The 22180-nt window shown below is 41.3% G+C and overlaps 1 protein-coding gene and 1 long non-coding RNA gene across 3 annotated transcripts in view; one reads left to right on the top strand and one right to left on the bottom strand.

Annotated features, from left to right (window-relative positions):
* The window catches only part of LOC116983432, a 66701-nt gene extending 50255 nt beyond the window's left edge, over positions 1-16446 (top strand). The window contains exon 3 of the long non-coding RNA XR_004414686.1: positions 15919-16446. This is a non-coding gene — a long non-coding RNA (uncharacterized LOC116983432). The remainder of the gene's footprint in view (positions 1-15918) is intronic.
* Positions 1-22180, bottom strand: part of iqsec1 (IQ motif and Sec7 domain ArfGEF 1) — a 506053-nt gene that overhangs the window by 306240 nt on the left and 177633 nt on the right. The gene's annotated exons all lie outside the window — the stretch shown is intronic.

The following is a 22180-nucleotide window of genomic DNA, read 5'->3' as shown; positions in this document are numbered from 1 at the left end:
TAATTGGCTTGGTAAATGTAAAAATTGTCCCTAGTGGGTGCAGGATATTGTTAATATGCAGGGATCGCTAGTCGTAATGGAACCAGTGGTCCAAAGGGCCTGTTTTCGCGCTGTGTCTCTAAACTAAACGAAAAAAAATAAGATCAGTTTGGAGACTTGTTTATGGCAATGATTCATCTCCCAAATCTTCAAATCCATATCCTATATCTTGGACCTATATGATCCAAGTCTATAGGTCCCTGAAAGTGACAACACAAGTAGACAGAGTGGTTAACAAAAAGGCGTATAGTATGATTGCCACATCGGTCGAGGTATTGAGTATAGAGTCAGGAACTCATGTTGCAGCTTTGTAAAACTTTGGCTAGGCTACATTTGGAGTAAAGCGTGCAGTTCTGACCTTCACAGTACACTAAGGATGTAGAGGCTTTGGAAAAGGTGCAGAGAGGTTTACTGGCCTGGAGAGGGGAGTAATAGCGACAGAGAGAAGATGGGCAGTTGGAGTGTTTTGTTTGGAATGCAGGAGGTTGCGTGGAGACCTGATAGAAGTAGATAAAATTATGAGAGACATAGATAGTGTAGACAGTCAGAACCTTTTTTCCCAGGATGGAAATATCAAATAATAAAGGCCATAGGTTTAAGGTGAGGTGTCAAAGTTTAAAGGAGATGCGCAGGGCAAGTTTTGTCTTTACACAGATGGTGGTGAGTACCTGAAAAACTCTACTTGGGGTGGTGATGGAGGCAGATACGATGTGGCAATTAAGAGACTTCTAGATAGGCACATGGACATGCAGGGAATAGAGGGATATGGATTTTGTGCAGGCAGTTGAAGAGATGGTCCGGACAACATGCTCGGCACAGACATTATGGGCCGAAGGGCCTGTTCCTGTGTTATACTGTTCTAAGTTCTCTCGCCATAGATGCTACCTGAATGCTGCCTGGATTAGAAGGTATTAGCTATTCGGAGAGGATGGACAAACTCAGACTGTTTTCTCTGGAGCAAGGTTGAGGGGAGATCTGATCGAAGTATATAAAATTATGAGGCATAGATAAGGTGGACCATCAGAACCTATTTCCCCAGGATGGTAATGTCAAAAAAGAGGTATGGATCCATATTTCCATATCAATTTAGAACTGGCTTATTTATAGAAGACAGAAGGTTGTGATAGAAGGAAGATACCACAATTGGAGGAGTTGCACACAATGCCACAGAAGGGTGTCAAAAGATACAACGGGTTACAGGTCAGCTGCAGAAATGGCAGAAGGAGTTTAACCCGAGCATGCATGAGGTGTTGCTCTTTGGGAGGTTGAATGCAAGGGGAAAGTAGGCATGAAATGGCATTGATGTGCAGAGGGATCTTGTAGTCCAAGTTCATAGCTCACTGAAGGTGGGAGCAGAAAGGTGGCAAAGGCGTTGTATGGTATGCTTGCCTTCATTGCTAATAGCTTTGAGTATGAGTCAGGAAGACATGATAGAACTCTATTAGACTTTGGTTTGGCCATATTTAAAGTACTGAGTGCAGTTCTGGTCGCCCCATTACAGGTAAGATATGGAGGCTTTGGGGAGGGTGCAGGGCAGATTTATTCGAATGCTGCCTGGATTAGTGGCTTTCAGCTGGGAGAGGTTGGATAGACTTGGATTGTTTTCTCTGGAACCTCTGAGGTTGATGGGTGACTTGATAGAAGTATAAAAATTTATGAGAGACATAGATAGCTTGGACAGTTGGAACTTTTTTCCCCCAGGGTGGGAATGTCCAATGCTAGAGAATATAGCTATAGGGTCTGGAACGCATTGCCAGGGGTAATGGTGGTGGCAGATACGATAGTGCCATTTAAGAGGCTTTTAGATAGGCAAGTGGAAGTGTATAGAAGTAGGATATGGATCATGTAGAGATGAGAGGAGACTGACATTATGTTCGGCACAAACATTGTGGGCCGTACAGCCCGTTCCTGTTCTGCTCTATGTTCTAAGAGGGAATTGCTTTAAGGTCAGAGGAGGAAAGTTTAAAAGAAATGTCCATTACAATTTATTTTTTAAACACAGAGAATCGTAGGTGCCTGGAAAACACTGCCAGGGGAGATGGTGAATGTTCAATTTAGCCCAGATGTTTTACAGATACAACTCCCCTCTCCATGCCAACCATCGATCTCCTGTACACTAGTCTATGTCCTACACATGCTAAGGGAAATTTACAGAAGCCAATTAACCTACAAACTTGCATGTCTTTGGAATGTGGGAGGAAACCGGGGCACCCAGAGAAAATCCACACGGTCACAGAAATAACTTTCAAACTCTTCACAATCAGCACCCATAGTCAAGTTCGAACCCAGGTCTCAGGCACTGAGAGGCAGCAGCTCTACCGCTAGGCCAGAGCGCATAAATGATAGTGGCATTGAAGAGACTTTTAGAATGGCACACAGACATGGAACACGTGCAGGCAGAGATCAGTTTAACTTGGTACAGTATGTTTAGCACAGTCATTACGGGCAAATGGCCTGTTCCTGTGTTGTACTACCCCTCTCATCTCTGTGCCCCACTTGGATGTGCATCCATTTCTCCCTTTCCCCTTCTCACCTCCCCTTCCGCCTATATTCCTTCCTCCCTTCCTCTGGCTTTACATTTTATGCATCTTCTATCCTCATCTTCTTATCTCAGACCTTTTTTCTATTAATCTCTGGCATTTGTCTACCCATCCGCCAATTTAACCCCCCTCTCCCAAACAGTGTGTACTATCACTTGCCTAACTGTATTCCCCCCACTTCTCTTCCAGCTTTTTTCCACCCCCCCCCCCCCGCCCCCCCGTCTGAGTTATGCAAGGAGCAAGTCAACACACACTGCCTTTTTCCTGGGGATTTGTGCCAAATACAGGGAAACGGAGCTAGCCCTGAATGTCAACTTGGTCACTAAGGACAAGGTGGGTCAAAGGGAATGTTTCCATCCTGTCTATGGATCTAAAAAGAGAATAAGTCCCTGGTCTGCTCCATTGATGATAAAATGCTTGGGAACTGCAGGGCTAACAACGTTATTGTATAAATGCAAGTTGTTCTTTCTTTCCTGATGAAGGCAAGGATTCTATAATACCTGCAAGATTTCCCTTTATTTGTCTTCTGCTTCCAATCTTCTTTGTATTGTGACATATTCCAGTACAGAAAATATATTGTCAACATATAGATTAGATTAGATTAGATTAGATCCTTTATTTGTCATTCAGGCCTTTTGGTCTGAACGAAATGTCGTTGCCTGCAGCCATACATATAATAATAAACAACAAAACACACAATAAACACAAATTAACATCCACCACAGTGAGTTCACCAGGCACCTCCTCACTGTGATGGAGGCAAAAGTCTTAAAGTTACTGTCTCTTCCCTCCTCATTCTCCCTCTGCGCTGAGGCGATATGTTGTTACCCCACCGGGCGATGGTAGTCAGTCCCGCGGCTCAACCGAGCTCCGCGAACGGGCCGGTTCAAGCTCCGCGGCCCGGGGTGGTTGAAGCTGCCGCCCTCCAGTCCAGCGGACGCAGCTATTGCCGCGGGAGCTCCGGAAAACGGGCACCAGCCTGTGACCTGCGAGCTCCCGACGATGTCGTCCACTGGCCCGCGGCCGAGCCCCGGATTCAGGTCACCGCCGCCGGAATGCCGCCTCAGCCACCGGAGCGCCGTCTCAGCCCCGCGCCGGGCCGCCCTCACCGGAGCGCCGTCTCAGCCTCGAGTCGGGCTGCCCTCACCGGAGCGCCGTCTCATCCCCGAGCCGGGCCGCCCTCACCGGAGCGCCGTCTCAGCCCCGAGTCGTGCCGCTGCCACTGGAACGCCGCCGCAGCTCGAAGACGGCCAGCCTCGCGTTGTAAGTCCTGGCTGGCTCTGCTTCCGGAGCCTCGAGGTCGGTCGCAGTTGGAGGCCGCCAGCTCCGCCATTAGGCCTTAGCACAGACGGAGGCAGAGAAGGGGGGATACGACAGAAAGAGTCGCATTCCCCCGAAGGGAGAGATAGAAAACCATGTTTCAGCCTCCCCCCCACACAAAACACAACCTAATAACTAAAATGTGACTAAAATAAGACAAAAAAAAACAACAAAAAAAGTAAAGACAGACGGACTGCAGGCGAGCCGCAGCCGTTCAACAGCGCCGCCACTTCCGGAATAACCCATCGAGGCACTGTTTACAAAAAGTTTTTACTCTTGCATAGTTATTTGATAATCATTAATACAAATATCTATTATGATTGCTTCTCAACTATAGACATATCATCAGCATTATTCAGATGTAATGATGCAGGATTTATGAAATGATGCAGGATTTAGGTTTCATGGTAAATTAATATCTTTGAACAGCCAATTATATAACTGTCCTTTGCAGAATGAGGAAAACCTATGATTCCCACTTATTTGTAACATTACTTGAAAAAGTAAAGTCTGTGCAGTGACCAAGAACACTGATATTTCTTTGAAGCTATTCTGATAATTGAGCAATACAGTTTAGAAGCACATCTCCAAGTGGCAATAAGACACATTCATACTGGCTTTGTTGTGCTACATGCTTGCTGTAGCACTGAAATCAAGATTATTGCCTCTGCTTCACAATTGCACTTACAAGTTTTTAAAGTAGTACTTCAAATGAAATGGCATTTTGTTAGAATTAACAATTGAAGTGATTGGAAAAAGCTCCCTCACCACTGCTATTAGGTAACTGTAATATATAGCCACAAAGCTGAAGATTGGTGTAGACTATGATTTAAAAATGCATCCTGATCAAAATGATGTAGCACAGTATAAAAGGCTACATGGGAGTATTTTTCCTTTGAGAAAGTGTCTTTTTATAAGGATATAAAACAGTGTAATCTCTAAAAATTAGATCACCAGCTATAGAAAGATTGCTGTATGATGTTTAACAATGATAACCTGAGGCAGAAATTGTTGTTTGAAATAACAACCACATACAGGAGAGCAATTCTGTCAAACAGCCGGTTAGGTCATTCCCCAGCTCCAGTCCATGGCTTATGGTCAGTCTCAAATATATTATTTTAATACAATCTCAATTGTTAATAACATGACCATATGCATATAGGTCAATCGTAAAACTTCAGCAAAACTCAAATAAATATATTTTTTAATCTAACACATCTCCATTAACTGAGTGCTGAGACTAGTAAATAGGATATTGAAACAATAATCTTTGAAAGCAACGTGCAGAACCAATTTTCAAAAATGACAAGAGTCAAGTCAAGGTTCAATATGGTTAGAATCTATAGCAGCTCTGAAACACTGAATGAACTTTCATCACAAACACAGGAATACAAATTTCAATATCAAGCCTAAATATTATTGCTACCTAAAGAAAATACATCAGGTAGAAATTTAATAAGACATTTATCACATTAATGCACTTGGTAAACATTTTTTTCCTTGAAATAGCTTTTTTCTCCTTTTTGGTGACGCTGGTATTCACAGCATCTGCATTTTAAAAATACTTCAATCCGAATTAGAAAATTGGCCATCGGGCCAAAGAGCTTCTTAACCTAGATTCACTTTGTGGCACTTGATACATAGATCTGCAAGTCACAGTGCTCCTAGCACACATCCAAATATATATATTTAAAAATATTGAAGTTTTCTACCTCTGGGCGGCGCGATGGTGCAGCGGTAGAATTGCTGCCGTACAGCACCAGAGATCGAAGTTCGATCTTGACTATAGGTCCTGTCTGTACAGAGTTTTACGTTCTCCCCGTGACGTGTGGGTTTTCCCCGGATGTTCCGGTTTGCTCCCACACTCAAAACATGTACAGGTTTGAAGGTTCATTTGGCTTCAGTAAAAATTGTAAATTGTCCCTGGTCAGTAGGATAGTGCTAATGTATGGGAATTGCTAAACTAAACCCCCTCCAGCCCTTTCAGGAAGCAAGTTCTGAACCTCTACTAGTTCCCAGATGATTTTTATCTTTCCCCTCATCCAAGTGCATGAATCAAAACATATTTAATTGTTGGTGTGATCCATTTTAATAGTATATTAATATAATAGTTGTCATGCAAGATTACATCCTTTACATTCTCAGAAAGTATAGGACAAACTACTGAACACAAATGAGCCACTAGACCTAGGATTACTAAATTCATTTTCAGGACTGCCAAATACCAGGGCATTTCTATCAGTTATCCATATATTTTATGTGTAGGGAGAAACTGCAGATGCTGGTTTAAACCAAAGACAGACACAAAAGGCTGAATTAACTCAGCAGGTCAAACAGATCAATTGTTGACGTTTCAGGTCAAGACCCTTCTTCAGACCAAGAGTCAGGAATAAGGAGAGCGAGAGATATAGACGGTACCTAGGAGAAATGAATGGAAGAGATGCAAAAAGCAACAATACTCAAGGAAATGTGGGGCACAGAGTATACAGACAGAGGAACTCAACAGGTTGACAGTAAAACTAGTACAACGGCAACGACTAAGGTGGGGGAGGGACAGAGAGAGAGGAATGATGCAAGGGTTACTTGAAATTAGAGAAATCAATATTCATTGTAAACTGCTAGGTTGTAAGCTGCCCAAGCGAAATATGAGATGCTGTTCCTCCAATTTAGGTTTGTCCTCATTCTGACAATGGGGACAGAAAGGTAAGTGTGGGATTGGGAAGGGGAGTTAAATTGTTTGGCAACCAGAAGAACACATAGGCCGAGGCGGACTGAGTGAAGGTGATCAGTGAAACGATCTCTGAGTCTGCGCTTGGTCTTACCGATGTATAGGAGTCCACACCTGGAACAGCGGATTAGGATAGCGGGATTGAACACTTTGTGGCCAAGTTTGCAGATGATACTAAAATAGGGCAGGCAATCTAGAAGCAAAGACTCTGCAGAAGGACTTGGACAGGTTTAGAGAGTGGGCAAAGAAGTGGCAGATGAAATTCAGTGTAGCAAAGTACGGAGTCATGCATTTTGGTAATAAGAATAAAGGCGTAGATTATTTTCTCAATGGAGAGAGAATCCAGAAATCGGAGGTGCAGAGGGACTTGGGAGTGCTGGTGCAGGACTCCCAAAACGTTAATGTGCAAGTCAAATCGGTAGTAAGGAAGGCAAATTCAATGTCTGAAGGACATTGAAGGAGTATGAAGGAGGGTCTCGACGCGAAACATAACCCATTCCTTCTCTCCAAACATGCTGAGTTACTCCAGCATTTTATGTCTATCAAAGGCAAATTCAATACTAGAATTTATATCAAGAGGACTAGAATATAAAAACAGAGATGTAATGCTGAGGCTCTGTGGGGTGCTGGTCAGGCTGTATTTGGAGTATTGTGAGCAAATTTGAGCCCCACACCTGAGGAAGGATGTGCTGGCTCTGGAGTGGATCCAGAGGAGGTTTACAAGAATGATTCCAAGAATGAATGGGTTAGCATATGATGAGCATTTGATAGCACTAGGCCTCTACTCACTGGAGTTTAGAAGGTTGAGGGGGGACCTCATGATACAGAATAATGAAAGGCATAGATAGAGTGGATGTGGAAAGGATGCTTCCATAGGTGGGAGAGTCTAGGACCAGAGGTTATAGCCTCAGAATTAAAGGGTACTCTCTTAGAAAGGAGATGAGTAGGAATTTCTTTAGTCAGAGGGTAGTTAATCTGTGAAACTCATTGCCACAGAGGGCTGTGGAGGCCATGTCCATGGATATTTTTAAGGCAGAAATAGACATATTCTTGATTAGAATGGGTGTCAAGGGTTATGGGGAGAAGGCAGGAAAATGGGATTAGGAGGCAGAGACCAGCCATGATTGAATGGGGGAGTAGCCTCGATGGGCCGAATGGCCTAATTCTACTCCTATAACTTGTGAACGTGATACAATAGATGAGGTTGGAGGAGGCACAATTGAACCTCTGCCTCAACTGAAAGATCGGGGGCCCTGGATGGAGGCGAGGGAGGAGGTATAGTGACATCCCCTGCGGTTGCTGGGGAAGGTATCCGACAGGGGGTGGTTTGGGTGAGAAGGGAAGAGTTAACCAGGGAGCTGCAAAGGGAATGGTCTCTGCAGAAAGCGGTAAGTATATCCTTTAAGAAGATTGCATCCTTCTTCATTATATTCAACTGCATTTTAAAATATTCATCTGAAGTTACACTTAAAACAATATTTATTATACAACAAGAAATTATATCATGTACCCTTCTCCCTAGCTGGTTGGGCCTAATAATAACTTCTGAAGAACAGAAGCCAACAGAAACATTAAAGTTAAAGCATCAGACACAAAACAGACAATAGATAAGAAAGTCAATGATAAGCACTCTGGAAATCCTGAAGCAAAATATTGCAACTAGCAAGATGGCAGACAATAAAACTGTTGACGCAGTTCAAAGGTTTTAATCAGAACTGTATTGAAGTTCTTATCAAGGGACTTTCTCACAGGTAAACCTTCATGCTGAATGTCCAGGTCTCCAACCGCTCAGCTAAACGAATGAAAGGTAAATCAGACTACATTATACCCATAGATATTACAGAGCTTTTTCAACAGTTCAATATTCAGTATCACAAATGCACAGCACATGCACCATCAAAAATGTTTTACTATTAAAACTACCTGCATGTACATGTTATTTATTATGACCACTATTCATATGCAGACTAGAGTAGCCATTCCAAGATTTAGGACGGGCCTAAATCAAAGTCAATTTTATTCGTCATATGCACCTGAAGGTGCAGTGAAATGAATTTCACAGTTCAAAGTTCAAAGATCCAAAAGGAACATAAGAAGCTTTCCCCCAAATAGCAAAAGTTTGCATTGGTTGTTGCTTGCAGCTACTGACACCCCATCTAATAATTGCTGAGTGCAACTTTAGATTATGTTAACCCATGTTACAAATTCCAAATGCATCAAACAAAATATATTTCATTTTCAAAAAGTGGCATTAGAGCATTGTGGTCAAGATAGTGGATTAATATCTGTAGACGGGAAACGATGTGGGGAGAGATGTTCCAAGCCCAGCGCAGCAGCTAACAAAGTTAAATTCAAATACTGGAAAAAAAAAAATGGAATAAAGATCATGAATCCAATGGGTTGTCTTGAAAACTAATCTGGCACAAAAACATTCTACAGAGACAGAAATCCTTACCTGAACTGACCTTTTATATGACTCGGGATCTACAACAATTTGATTGACTCTTAATTGCACTGCTGTATAGTTCAGATGCCAGAATTCCTTTCATATGTTTGAGAGGTAAACTTGTAAAATCCTGAGGTGGCTTGACAAGCAGCAAATCTCTCTGCTTGGAGAGAGCAAAGCTAAATCCATCACATTGACAGTTTAGGACTGGAAAAACATTTATTTACAGGATTGCTTAACTTTGCATCTCATAACTGTATGACTGCATTTTGTATCAAATATATATTTTAATAGTGAAGATGCCGTTGAATAATTTATCAATACCAGATTTCAACAGGAATTTAGTTTTCTTAAGATCCCAGTATCAATATCAGAAGCAATATGTATGAATCTTTACAGGAGTTATAAATAACTATATAATTGTCCTTGATGCGTTAAACAGAAAACCATATTTTCAAATGAAATATATCGGTCTCAAATTAATGAGTTAAGGAAATTCAGCAAGGATTCTGGGAAATAACATAATTGGGCAAATCATTAGAATCGCTAGAGGCATCCATTTGGATTTTGAATAGCAAATCATGACAATTATTGAAAAATAAGTGAATCATTGGAGTTATTTTTTGATGTAAGTTTTCCAAGTACCAACAGAATCCAAGGTTTTCAAATAAATGTACTTTTCCTTTTACACTCTCTAAAATGGCTTATTATTGCCACAGTCAATCTTTGAATTTTCCACTGCCTTTCACCACCACACACACGCATACGCATACAAAATAAAAATGCAGGACAACGTTTTCCGTAAAAATATCAAATATTGTGCAAATAATACACGTAGCTGCAAAACAGGTTGCATAGGCAAACAAAATTGTTAACCTTTGGCTAAGTTATCTTCAGACTAAACTCTATGTAGTCCCTGAACTTTCATTTTCTAATGCTTTTTAACATTTAACAAATATGCACCATTTGGACCCTTGCTCTATTGCAGATCTTACTCGTTGCAGCAGTAACAGTCAGGGTCCAGCTTTGATGAAAGGACCCAAAAGAGTTGCTTGTTATTAGGCACTATCTAGTGAAGAAATCAATTTCTATTTGAAATATTATTTCCCAGAAGACAGATAGATTGAAGGTTAAATTGAAGACAAAAAAAAATTAAATGCTTCAAAATGAGCATTTATTTTGTCGAAAGAAAAAATGCATATAATAGCTCAACTAAAAACATTAATTCAATGGTAAGTTACTTGCAACATTGATTAAAAATAATTTCCGATCCTCACTAATATATAACCCAACTGTGATGTATTAATTTGATGTCTTCCTGCTACCTGGAACATTTGGTTTTGTAATTTAAGTTGTTTTATGGATTCATCCAATCATTTAGTTATGTTGCCAGCTGGGCACAGTATCGCAAGTCGTGAAAGTAGTGTAGAGAAGAGTATTCAGAATGAATAACAGGACCAGAGAATCCCTCTCTGGAGATTACTTAAAAAATCTTTGCAGATATTTGCAGATTAAATTTAAAAAATCGTTTCAAATCAACTTTTTCTGCAAGGCACTCAATAAAAACTGCTGTTCCAGTGCTTGGTAGTAAAACAAATTTGCATCAAGAGGTTTGTAGAGATTTCTAAAACAGTCCCAACATCTGTTGGCATCCATTTATGGAAATAAAAATGTTTTGCAATTGAGTTGTCACCTTGAACCATAAGAAGCCACAAAGTGCTGGAGTAACACAGCGGGTCAGGCAGCATTTCTGGAGAACATGGATAGGTGACGTTTTGGGTTGGGACCCTTCTTTGGTGATTGTGGTGGGGGGAAGAAATCTGGAAAAGAAGAGGGGCAGGACAAAGCCTGGCAAGTGACAGGTGAATACAGGTGTGTGGTTTTTTTGATAGGCAGATGTGTAGAATGCATTTCCAAAATCTACATTAACTAATGGCTTAACTTGTAATTCTTTACTATGTTAAGACTCAAACCCAATCAATTTGCAATGTTGTCTTCTGAGTTCTAAAACAATGATTAGTTTGCTAAGTCTCCTACCTATTTTACCAGTTCTCACCCCTTCTTCATGCACAAAAGCAATTGGTCAAAACTCCCTCCCAATATTATCTATGCTCCTGTTGATCTTTCCTCTACCACCCCCACTTCCAGACCCCGTCAACCGCTCTCCTTTCACTGATCTCCAATTATCCATGTCACTATCCAAATGTTTCCTTGGTTATCTTAAGGTCTTCCCTGCCCTTAATTCGATTTTACCTTCAGACAACTACCTCCTCACCAACAACCCCAGCAATACAGCACATATACCGACCTACCCTTTCAAATCATACCCACCCTAACGCAACCCTCTCATCATTGATTTGCTCCTTCCAGTATTCTAAGATAACAAGCTGTTTTTCAAGAACCTCCACAATCTTTGCTTTTTGTGTGGAAAAAGGTACCACTATGGGTACCTTTTGCCACTTGATAAATTGCGAGCCTTATGATTTTCAAGTTTTGAACAAATTAGAGTGTGACACAAAACCATCATTTCCTGGAGGCATTGTTTGTGCTGAAATCACCATAAGCTGGCTAAGCATGAATTTCACTTGTTTAAGTGAACTGCACCTTGCTGATGAGATCGAAAATAATAAAAGGCTGTGTTTCAGGTCAAATTAACTGGACAGATAAGCTATTCACTGCAGGAACATAAGTATGATCTATTTTCAATTGAGTTGTGCTTCACGAGCTTTGTTTTTTCTCGTAGAAGAGATAGATTTGAATCCTACAATGAAACTCTCTAGATAAGAGTGGACCTGGTCCAGCCACCTAATTCTTATTTTGGTGCCTCAAAATTGTCATAGAAGTATTTCAATCAAACTGGTGCATCACTGAATCTATTTTTATTCTTTTACCATGAAAAAATAATCCCCATCCATTGTTCGTTGCAACAGCACAAACAAAAACAAATGCTTAAGAAAGAACTATAGATGCTGGTAAAATCGAAGGTAGACACAAAATGCTGGAGAAACTCAGCGGGTGAGGCAGCATCTATGGAAAGAAGGAATTGGCGACGTTTCAGTTCGAGACCCTTCTTCAGATTGATGTCAGGGGAAGGGGTAGGACAAAGAAAGAATGTAGGCGGAGACAGTGGGACTAGTGGGAGAACTGGGAAGGGGGAGGCGTAAATGAAGAGAGAGAGCAAGGGCAACCTGACGTTAGAGAAGTCAACGTTCATACCGCTGGGGTGCAAACTACCCAAGCGAAATATGAAGTGCTGTTCCTCCAATTTGTGCTGGGCCTCACTCTGACAATGGAGGAGGCCCAGGACAGAAAGGTCAGGTTGCGAATGGGAGGGGGAGTTGAGTGCTGGGCCACTGGGAGATCAGGTAGGTTAAGACGGACTGAGCGGAGGTGTTCAGCAAAACGATCGCCGAGCCTGCGCTTCGTCTCACTGATGTAGAGAAGTTGACACCTGGAACAGCGGATGCAGTAGATGAGGTTGGAGGAGGTACAAGTGAACCTCTGCCTCACCTGGGAAGACTGTTTGGGTCCTTGGATGGAGACGAGGGGGGAGGTAAAGGGACAGGTGTTACATCTCCTGCAGTTGCAGGGGAAAGTGCCTGGGGAGGGGGGGGGTTTGAGTGGGAAGGGACGAGTTGACCAGGGAGTTACGGAGAGAACGGTCAGCGGAAAGCAGAAAGGGGTGAAGATGGGTAGATATGGCCAGTAGTGGGATCCCTTTGGAGGTGGCGAAAATGTTGGAGGATTATATGTTGTATATGGCAGCTGATGGGGTGGAAGGTGAGGACAAGGGGTACTCGTCCTTGTTACGAGAGGGGGGAGGGGTAGCGAAAGTGGAGCAAAAGAGGATATCGAGGAGACTCTAGTGAGAGCCTCATTTATAATGGAAGAGGGAAGCTCCGTTCCCTAAAGAATGAGGACATCTCCAATGCCCTGATATGAAAAACCTCGTCCTGGGCGCAGATGCGGCGTAGACGGAGGAATTGGGAGTAGGGGATAGAGTCTTTACAAGAAGAAGGGTGGGAAGAAGTCTAGTCAAGATAGCTATGGGAGTCTGAAGGTTTGTAGTAGATGTCGGTCAATAGTCTGTTTCCTGTGATGGAGACGGTGAGATCTAGAAACGGTAGGGAGATGTTGGTGATGGTCCACGTGAATTTGAGTGCATGATGAAAATTAGTGGTGAAGTTGATGAAGTCAGTGAGTTCTGCATGGGTGCAGGAGATAGCACCAATGCGTTTTGTATGGAACAAATGCGTTTTGTATGGAAGTTTTGTGAAGCGGAGTCAAGGGAAAGTTGTAGAACAAAAATAAAAAGAGTAGAGGTTGACTCATGTCTCAATTTTTTGTACCAAGGGTAATTTTTTTAAGATATTTTAAAAACCTCTCCACTGGGTAATAACATTTTAAATTCAATGTATGAAGATAGAGTCACCTGCATCAATACTACCTACAAGCCAGAGCACAAAACACATCTGCTGTATGTAAAAGACTGTTTCCTCAAATATAGACAGGTCCTACCAGCATCAACATGGGTCGGATGGTCAGACTATAATATTCCTTTTGAACTTTTACACGCTCTAACTAGCTCTTGGTAGAAGCATAATGATTGTTTGGAAAAAAGTAGCTATAATCAGCAGTTATAGTGTTGTAGCCGCAAATACAAAAATGGACCAGCCTTCAAACAGTATCATATCTAACTTACAAACATTACCATTTTGAAATTACAAGGACATCTGGTTAAACAAACAGTATTTTCTATGATGTTTAAGAAGGAACTGCAGATGCTGGAAAATCGAAGGTAGACAAAAATGCTGGAGAAACTCAGCGGGTGAGGCTGCCTCCAGTATCTCCAGTATTATCTATGAACAGGGTTGGGCTACTGGCTCACAGTGGGAAGCCATTTAAGTGATTTGGTGTGGACTGGACCATGAGACATTCTTGTATCCAATCGTGCTATCTTAATTGGCCTACATTAAACCAGACTTAGATATCTTGAACTCTGATATTTGCATAATTGTGATAGAGATTAAGGTAGGTTCCAGATCGACTACTGCACCACTTAGCACTTCAAATATGGTCATGGACATTGTGGTCTTGTATACCCAAAGAGTCATGCCTCAGAATACTATGATCAAAGAAAGATATTTTGGATATTTGGGTTTCAGTCTGCAAAAGCTTTTTGACCATCCAGATGAATCAATTGGTCCTAAAGATTTTTGATGATCTTTTCAGTTCTGATATATCCCCATTGCAAATATATAATTCTATCGAATAATTTGTCTATACCCATAAATATTGGAATAAGCAATGCAATGGTAAGTATTAAAACTGCAATCACCTGTTATTATCTTTGCGCTTCAAAAATATTAAAATATGTACTTTGGGATTCTCCCATTAAGTCTCCAACAAAAATTCAGATAACCATGTTTATTGGATTAGTTGATCAGTTGGCACATTTTAAGTAAGGAAACGATAAAGTAGCTAAGAATTCCATAAACTAATGAAGCTGAAAACAAAAAAGTACTGTATTATAACAAATAAAATTAAGCATCAAAGTAAACCTCACCTGCCCGTAAACTATGTAGGCCAAGAATTTACAAATTACAGGATTTCATATTAGATTAGATTATTGTCATCTACACCAAGGTGCAAAGAGATTTCTTATTCACACGAAGCTCACAGTTTCAACAGCATACAAAAATAAATACAATAACAAGTACAAAACAGCAAAATAGTACAAGATAGTAATGCAAAATCCAAATAGTGCAAAAGAATATTAAAGTAAAATAATCGAGTAACCAAACGAGAGAGTGAAGAGGAAGAATACGTCGCAGTGTTACCTGGAATCTGTGAATGGGATGTGAAGGAGGTGAGTGGTTCGGGAGTCTGATGGCAGTGCCAAAAATTACACCATGGAACACTGGAGGTTGAGGGGAAACCTGATAGAATTATATAGTTATCCTTTATCCCCAGGATGTAAATATTAAAGTCGTGGGCATATCTTTGTGGTAAAAGAGGCAAGGTTTAATGCAAATGTGTGTGGGAAGTGTTTTTTTTTACATAGGAGTGCTGGGTGAAGGCAAATACAATAGAGGCATTTGACAGGCTTTTAGATAGGGCCACTTATACATGGGGAAAGGGGGAGTGTGTGCAGGTAGATTAAATTAGTTCAGCTAGGCGGCATGTTCGGCACAGACATTGTGGGCCAAAAGGCCTGTCCTATGCTGTACTTCTTTATGTTCTATGTAAAACTGTTGTTCAGTCTTCAATTGGTGACCTTGAGCTTCCAGTTGCATGTTAGTTTAGTTCACTATGCAACTGACAATGTGACCTCTGCTTTTGGCCTCTCACACTCAAGGGAAGCATGAGGGAAGACATTTCATCTTCAGACGAGGTACATTACAGCTATCATGATCAACAACTGAATTCAACTTTTACAGATAACCATCCCTTTCCCAATCGATTCTGATGCAAGGTTATCACCGGTGATATTAACTCTATTTTGCTCACTCCACAGACTATTCCTGACGTGTTGAATATTCCATCGCGCTCTTTTAGTTCACATTTCCAACAACCGCAGTGTTCTACCTCTCACAATTCAGGCTTTTTTTCCCACTCCGTTCCCATTTCCAACTCTTTTAGACAGAACAGCAATGATTAACAAGTCTTTGTTATGCCCACTTATTCTGCATCATCTCTGGGTATCACTCAATTTCTCTTAATTTACACATTATCACAGTCATTTTATGTTCTCTCTACCCTTCACCTACTATGCAACTTATAATAAGTTTGATTTAGAACTAGGCATTAACCTGAAACATTAACTTGTATTTCTATCTCCATAGATGCATGGACTGGTGTTGGATGGAGCCTACAGCATCACACTGGGCTAGGACGAACCCAACGTTATCAATCCAATGCCGCCAGGCCAACGGGTCTTAAAGTGAGTAAATAAGAAATTGCAGATCTCCTTGAACCAAAAACAAACTTTTCAAACTTGGAAGTTGCAAGACGACGCTGGAATGTAGCAACTCTCTGCATGCTGTTCCAGAAGCAAAGCTAGTTATTGCATTCATGTGTAGTATGATTTGACTGGGTAGTATGCGGAACCAGCTTTTCACTGTATCTCTGTGCGTGTGACAGTAAATAAATTAAACTGAATGCTTGTGGCATTTTCTGCTTTTATTCATTGTGGCCATTGGCAATAAACATCAAATCAATATGTATACCATTACAAACCTTGACCTTTACTTTGACCCACTGCTGTTCGCTTATGCCACCACGGGTCCACGGATGATGCCATCTCCCTGGCCCCACACTCATCCCTGGAACACTTGGATAAGAGAGATATCTATCTGCCATAAGTATTCCTTGTTTTTATACAGGCATGCTGTGAATTTACATTTCGTACACTAGCCAAACCAATTCTTCTTCTTGATGCATCATTAGATCTTTAGAAGCACAACTCCTCAGGCAAGTGTCACATTTTTGGCAACAGTTTTACAAAGTGAAACCATGCCTCGTTCCTGTGCACTAAACTCGGATAAAACTAAAATGTAAAATCAACTTAATCTCATTGGAGAAAAAAGTAGGTTAACCTAATGAATGAGCTATCAATATGCCATATGCTCGCAGTAAATGCAGCACAGAGTAAAGATCTTTGTTTTGCACCAATCATGCTGCAGCTGTAGGAGTGGAATGTACAGTCAAAAACATTTCGGAGGAGCTGTGACTTCAGAAGGGTGGTGTACTAATGCACCACGGAGAAGTTCTGTGAAAAATACTATGAGAAGGTCAAAAATCGTTATAAACTGTCATATCTATTGAAGATTATGAAAGTTCCAACATATCAATTAGGGCCACTATTCAATAAAATCATGCTTAATCTGAGTTTAACCTCAATTCCCCATTTCCACTTTCATTCAGTAACCTTTCATCCCCTTGATTATAACGACCTCTAAAGAAGGGTCTCGAACTATTTCTTTTCTCCAGAGATGCTCCAGCATTTTGTGTCTAACAATTAAAAGCTCTCTTTCTCATCACGCAGTGGAGCCGAGCATCAAAAACTCAAAATTTTAAAATCTTCATCTTATCTCTGTCTTAAATGGGTGACCAATTTGGAATATTGACTCCTGGTTCTAGTTTCACCCAGTGAAGTAAACTACTTCTCCCCATCTATTCTGTCACAACCGCTCAGGATCTTATATGTTATCAGGTCCCCTCTCACTCTTCTAAACTCCAACAGATAAGCCTAGCCTGTCCGACCATTCCTCAAGGCAATCGACCTTTTCATGGATCAGTCCAATGAACCTCCTCTGTAAGATAATCATTGTCCCATAAATGCCTAGTATAACCGAAGTATAACCTCCTCATTTTTGTATTAAATTCTCCTCATATTAAACCATAACATTGCTAGATTTATTAATTACATGCAGTACCTCCCTTCTAGCCTTTCAGACAGACAATGTGTGCCTCTGCTCCTCAGAGTTTTGTGCTATCTCTGAAGCAAATTTAAGCAAGTGGCTAGAGTACTAGTTAAAAGTCTGCATAGAAGGGTAAGTTCAGGTTAATTAGTCAGTGGATTTCGATGACAAAGGGTGAATGAGGTACAGATTGAAATCGGATTAGATGAGAAACTGAGTGCTTGGTTTGGAAAATAATGAACATTAGACTGAAATTGGGGTGGTGAGAATACATTGGCAACAAAAAACTGAATGGAATGGCAGGATGAATAAAACCAAGTGCTTGAAGGGGGTGAAAGTACCAAAGATATAAATCTAAGATCTTGAAAAAAGATCATTTTCACTTAGTTCTCTCCCAATAGTTTAGTTTAATTTAGTTCAGAGATACAGCGCAGAAACAGGCTCGTTGGTCCATCGTATCAGCGCCGACCGGCGATCCCCGCACACTAACATTGTCTTACACACGAGGGACAATTTAACCAAGCCAATTAGCCTACAAATCTACAGGTCTTTAGAGTGTGGGAGGAAACCAGAGCTCCAGGAGAAAACCCAAGCAGGTCATGGGGAGAACAAACAAACTCCGTACAGACAGCACCCATAGTGAGGATCGAACCCGGGTCTCTGGCGCTGTCAGGCAGCACTCTATCGAAGAGCCACCACGCCGCCCTGTATTGCAGCCCAATACATTTGGAATCTTTTAATTTCCTGTAACTCTATGTAACCAATTTCCGACTGCATAATGCATAATAGGAGAAATAAAATACCTCACAATTTCTTGATAGTTGAATAAAAACAAAAGGCAAGATACTGGAATTTCTTTACAATTTACTGCGGTTCAAGAACGCTATCACGACAGCTGAACTGTCTGATCAAAGTTTCACGGGTCACACATGGTTGGTGGAGTCACAATCCTGAAGGTACCGCCGATACTGTTTAATGTCCAGTTAGCAGCAAGCACGGAGGGGGCAAATTCAACCCGTCGATTAGCTGTGGAAATCGGCTATGGGAACGGATCTGCCAGGCCGGAATTCCAGAGCTCCAGTCGCAGGAGTCAAATTTGTCCACTGAATGGCGCGGTGCTCCCAATGAGGTCGAGATTGGCTGTCTTACCCGGCATGAGTTATAACCATATAATAACCATATAACAATTACAGCACGGAAACAGGCCATCTCGACCCTTCTAGTCCGTGCCAAACACGTATTCTCCCCTAGTCCCATATACCTGCGCTCAGACCATAACCCTCCATTCCTTTCCCGTCCATATAACTATCCAATTTATTTTAAATGATAAAACGAACCTGCCTCCACCACCTTCACTGGAAGCTCATTCCACACAGCCACCGCTCTCTGAGTGAAGAAGTTCCCCCTCATGTTACCCCTAAACTTCTGTCCCTTAATTCTCAAGTCATGTCCCCTTGTTTGAATCTTCCCTACTCTCAGTGGGACAAGCTTATCCACGTCAACTCTGTCTATCCCTCTCATCATTTTAAAGACCTCTATCAAGTCCCCCCTTAACCTTCTGCGCTCCAAAGAATAAAGCCCTAACTTGTTCAACCTTTCTCTGTAACTTAGTTGCTGAAACCCAGGCAACATTCTAGTAAATCTCCTCTGTACTCTCTCTATTTTGTTGACATCCTTCCTATAATTAGGCGACCAAAATTGTACACCATACTCCAGAATTGGCCTCACCAATGCCTTGTACAATTTTAACATTACATCCCCAACTTCTATACTCAATGCTCTGATTTATAAAGGCCAGCACACCAAAAGCTTTCTTACCACCCTATCTACATGAGATTCCACTTTCAGGGAACTGTGCACAGTTATTCCCAGATCCCTCTGTTCACCTGCATTCTTCAATTCCCTACCATTTACCATGTACGTCCTATTTTGATTTGTCCTGCCAAGATGTAGCACCTCACACTTATCAGCATTAAACTCCATCTGCCATCTTTCAGCCCACTCTTCCAACTGGCATAAATCTCTCTGTAGACTTTGAAAATCTACTTCATTATCCACAAACCCACCTATCTTAGTATCATCTGCATACTTACTAATCCAATTTACCACACCATCATCCAGATCATTGATGTACATGACAAACAACAGTGGACCCAACACAGATCCATGTGGCACCCCACTAGTCACTGGCCTCCAACCTGACAAACAACCATCCACCATTACTCTCTGGCATCTCCCATTCAGCCACTGTTGAATCCATCTTGCTACTCCACCATTAATACCCAACAATTGAACCTTCTTAACCAACCTTCCGTGAGGAACCTTGTCAAAGGCCTTACTGAAGTCCATATATACAACATCCACTGCTTTACCCTCATCAATTTCCCGAGTAACCGCTTCAAAAAATTCAAGATTAGTCAAACATGACCTTCCAGGCACAAGTCCATGTTGACTGTTCCTAATCAGACCTTGTTTATCCAGATGCTTATATATATTATCTCTAAGTATCCTTTCCATTAATTTGCCCACCACTGACGTCAAACTAACAGGCCTATAATTGCTAGGTTTACTCTTAGACCCCTTTTTAAACAATTGAACAACATGCGCAGTACGCCAATCCTCCGGCTAATTCCCGTTTCTAATGACTATTGAAATATTTCTGTCATAGCCCCTGCTATTTCTACACTAACTTCCCTCAATGTCCTAGGGAATATCCTGTCCGGACCTGGAGACTTATCCACTTTTATATTTCTCAAAAGTGTCAGTACTTCCTCTTCTTTGAATCTCATAGTTTCCATAGCTACTCTACTTGTTTCCCTTACCTCACATAATTCAATATCCTTCTCCTTGGTGAATACCGAAGAAAATAAATTGTTCAATATCTCCCCCATCTCTTTTGGCTCTGCAGATAGCTGTCCACTCTGACTCTCTAATGGACCAATTTTATCCCTCGTTATCCTTTTGCTATTAATATAGCTGTAGAAACCCTTTGGATTTACTTTCACCTTACTTGCGAAACAACCTCATATCTTCTTTTAGCTTTTCTAATTTCTTTCTTAAGATTCTTTTTACATTATTTATACTACTCAAGCACCTCATTTACTCCATGCTGCCTATAATTATTGTAGATCTCTCTCTTTTTCCGAACCGTGTTCAATTCCCTTGAAAACCATGGCTCTTTCCAATTTTTACTATTTCCTTTCAACCGAACAGGGACATAAAGATTCTGTACTCTTAAAATTTCACCTGTAAATGTCCTCCATTTATCTTCCACATCTTTCCCATAAAACAAACTGTCCCAATTTACTCCTTTTAAATCCTTTCACATCTCCTCAATGTTAGCCTTTCTCCAATCAAAAATCTCAACCCTAGGTCCAGTTCTGACCCTCTCCATAATTATATTGAAACTAATGGTATTGTGATCACTGGTCCCGAACTGTTCCCCAACGCATACCTCTGCCACCTGACCCGTCTCATTTCCTAACAGGAGGTCCAGCACCGCCCCTTCTCTAGTAGGTACTTCTATGTATTGCTGCAAAAAACTATCCTGCACACATTTTACAAACTCCAACCCATCCAGCCCATTTACAGAATGTGTTTCCCAGTCTATGTGTGGAAAATTGAAATCTCCCACAATCACTACCTTGTGCTTACTACTAATATCTGCAATCTCCTTACATATTTGCTCTTCCAATTCTCGCTCCCCATTTGGCGGTCTATAATACACCCCTATAAGTGTTGCTACCCCTTTCCCATTTCTCAGTGCCACCCAAATAGCCTCCCTTTTGTTGCCTTTTGTTGCCAGAGTTGCCAGATTTTCAGGGGGACTTCCAGGAAGGATTTCAAGAGCGCTCTCGTGATTCTGTCCAGATTAAAAGAGACCATCAGTTGCCAGAAAATCGGTAGTGGACCAGTAGTCTCCAATGAGAATAAATGAAATATTTGAGAAAATATTCAAAAATATTTTAAGTTAAAAACCATTTGGAAAAATAGTAATTTAATAGTTATCGATTCCCTCAACAATTAGGATGTGATCTTTCACCACCTGGATCTACTCAAATACATTGTTTCAGTGAATAAATTAGTGATGCATTTAACAAAACTACAGTTATGTTACACTAAAGCTCATTGTACATGATTGAGAGTGAAAAAGAATCAATAAACTGAAGATGCTGGTTACCTAAAATAAAACATGAAACATCGGAAATATTCAAAAGGTCAGGCTGCATCTGTGAGAAGGGAAACAGCTAACATTTCAGGTCAAGGACCCCTCATCGCAATTAGGAAGGAAACAAAAGAACCTTCCTGAGCTGCAGAAAGAGATGGTAGAGGAGGTGTTGCAAAATGTAGAGCAGGAAGATATGCCCAGCATGTTCAGAATGCACTTGTCCAATTCTTCCACTTCCTCCCTCTCTGTCATATATTCTCCAGTGATACTTTCTGTATAGGTATTCCTTCTTACAAAATATCTCCCTGTTTCCTGAATTGTGGCCTTCCCCTCTTTCCATTGTAAACAAAGCCCTTGACAACATCACATCCATTTCCCACACTTCTGCCTTCACTCAAGAACAGAACAAGGATGGTGTCACCTTTCATCCCACAGCTTCTAAATTCACCATCTTCAAAGCGATTCCACCACCACAAGTCTTCCCCTCTCTTCCCCTTACACAATTCTGCAAGGACA

The sequence above is a fragment of the Amblyraja radiata genome, chromosome 18, assembly GCF_010909765.2.
Source record: "Amblyraja radiata isolate CabotCenter1 chromosome 18, sAmbRad1.1.pri, whole genome shotgun sequence".
In the NCBI taxonomy this organism is placed as follows: domain Eukaryota; kingdom Metazoa; phylum Chordata; class Chondrichthyes; order Rajiformes; family Rajidae; genus Amblyraja; species Amblyraja radiata.
Note: the sequence above shows the minus strand (reverse complement) of the source record. Positions and strands in the feature narration are given on the sequence as shown.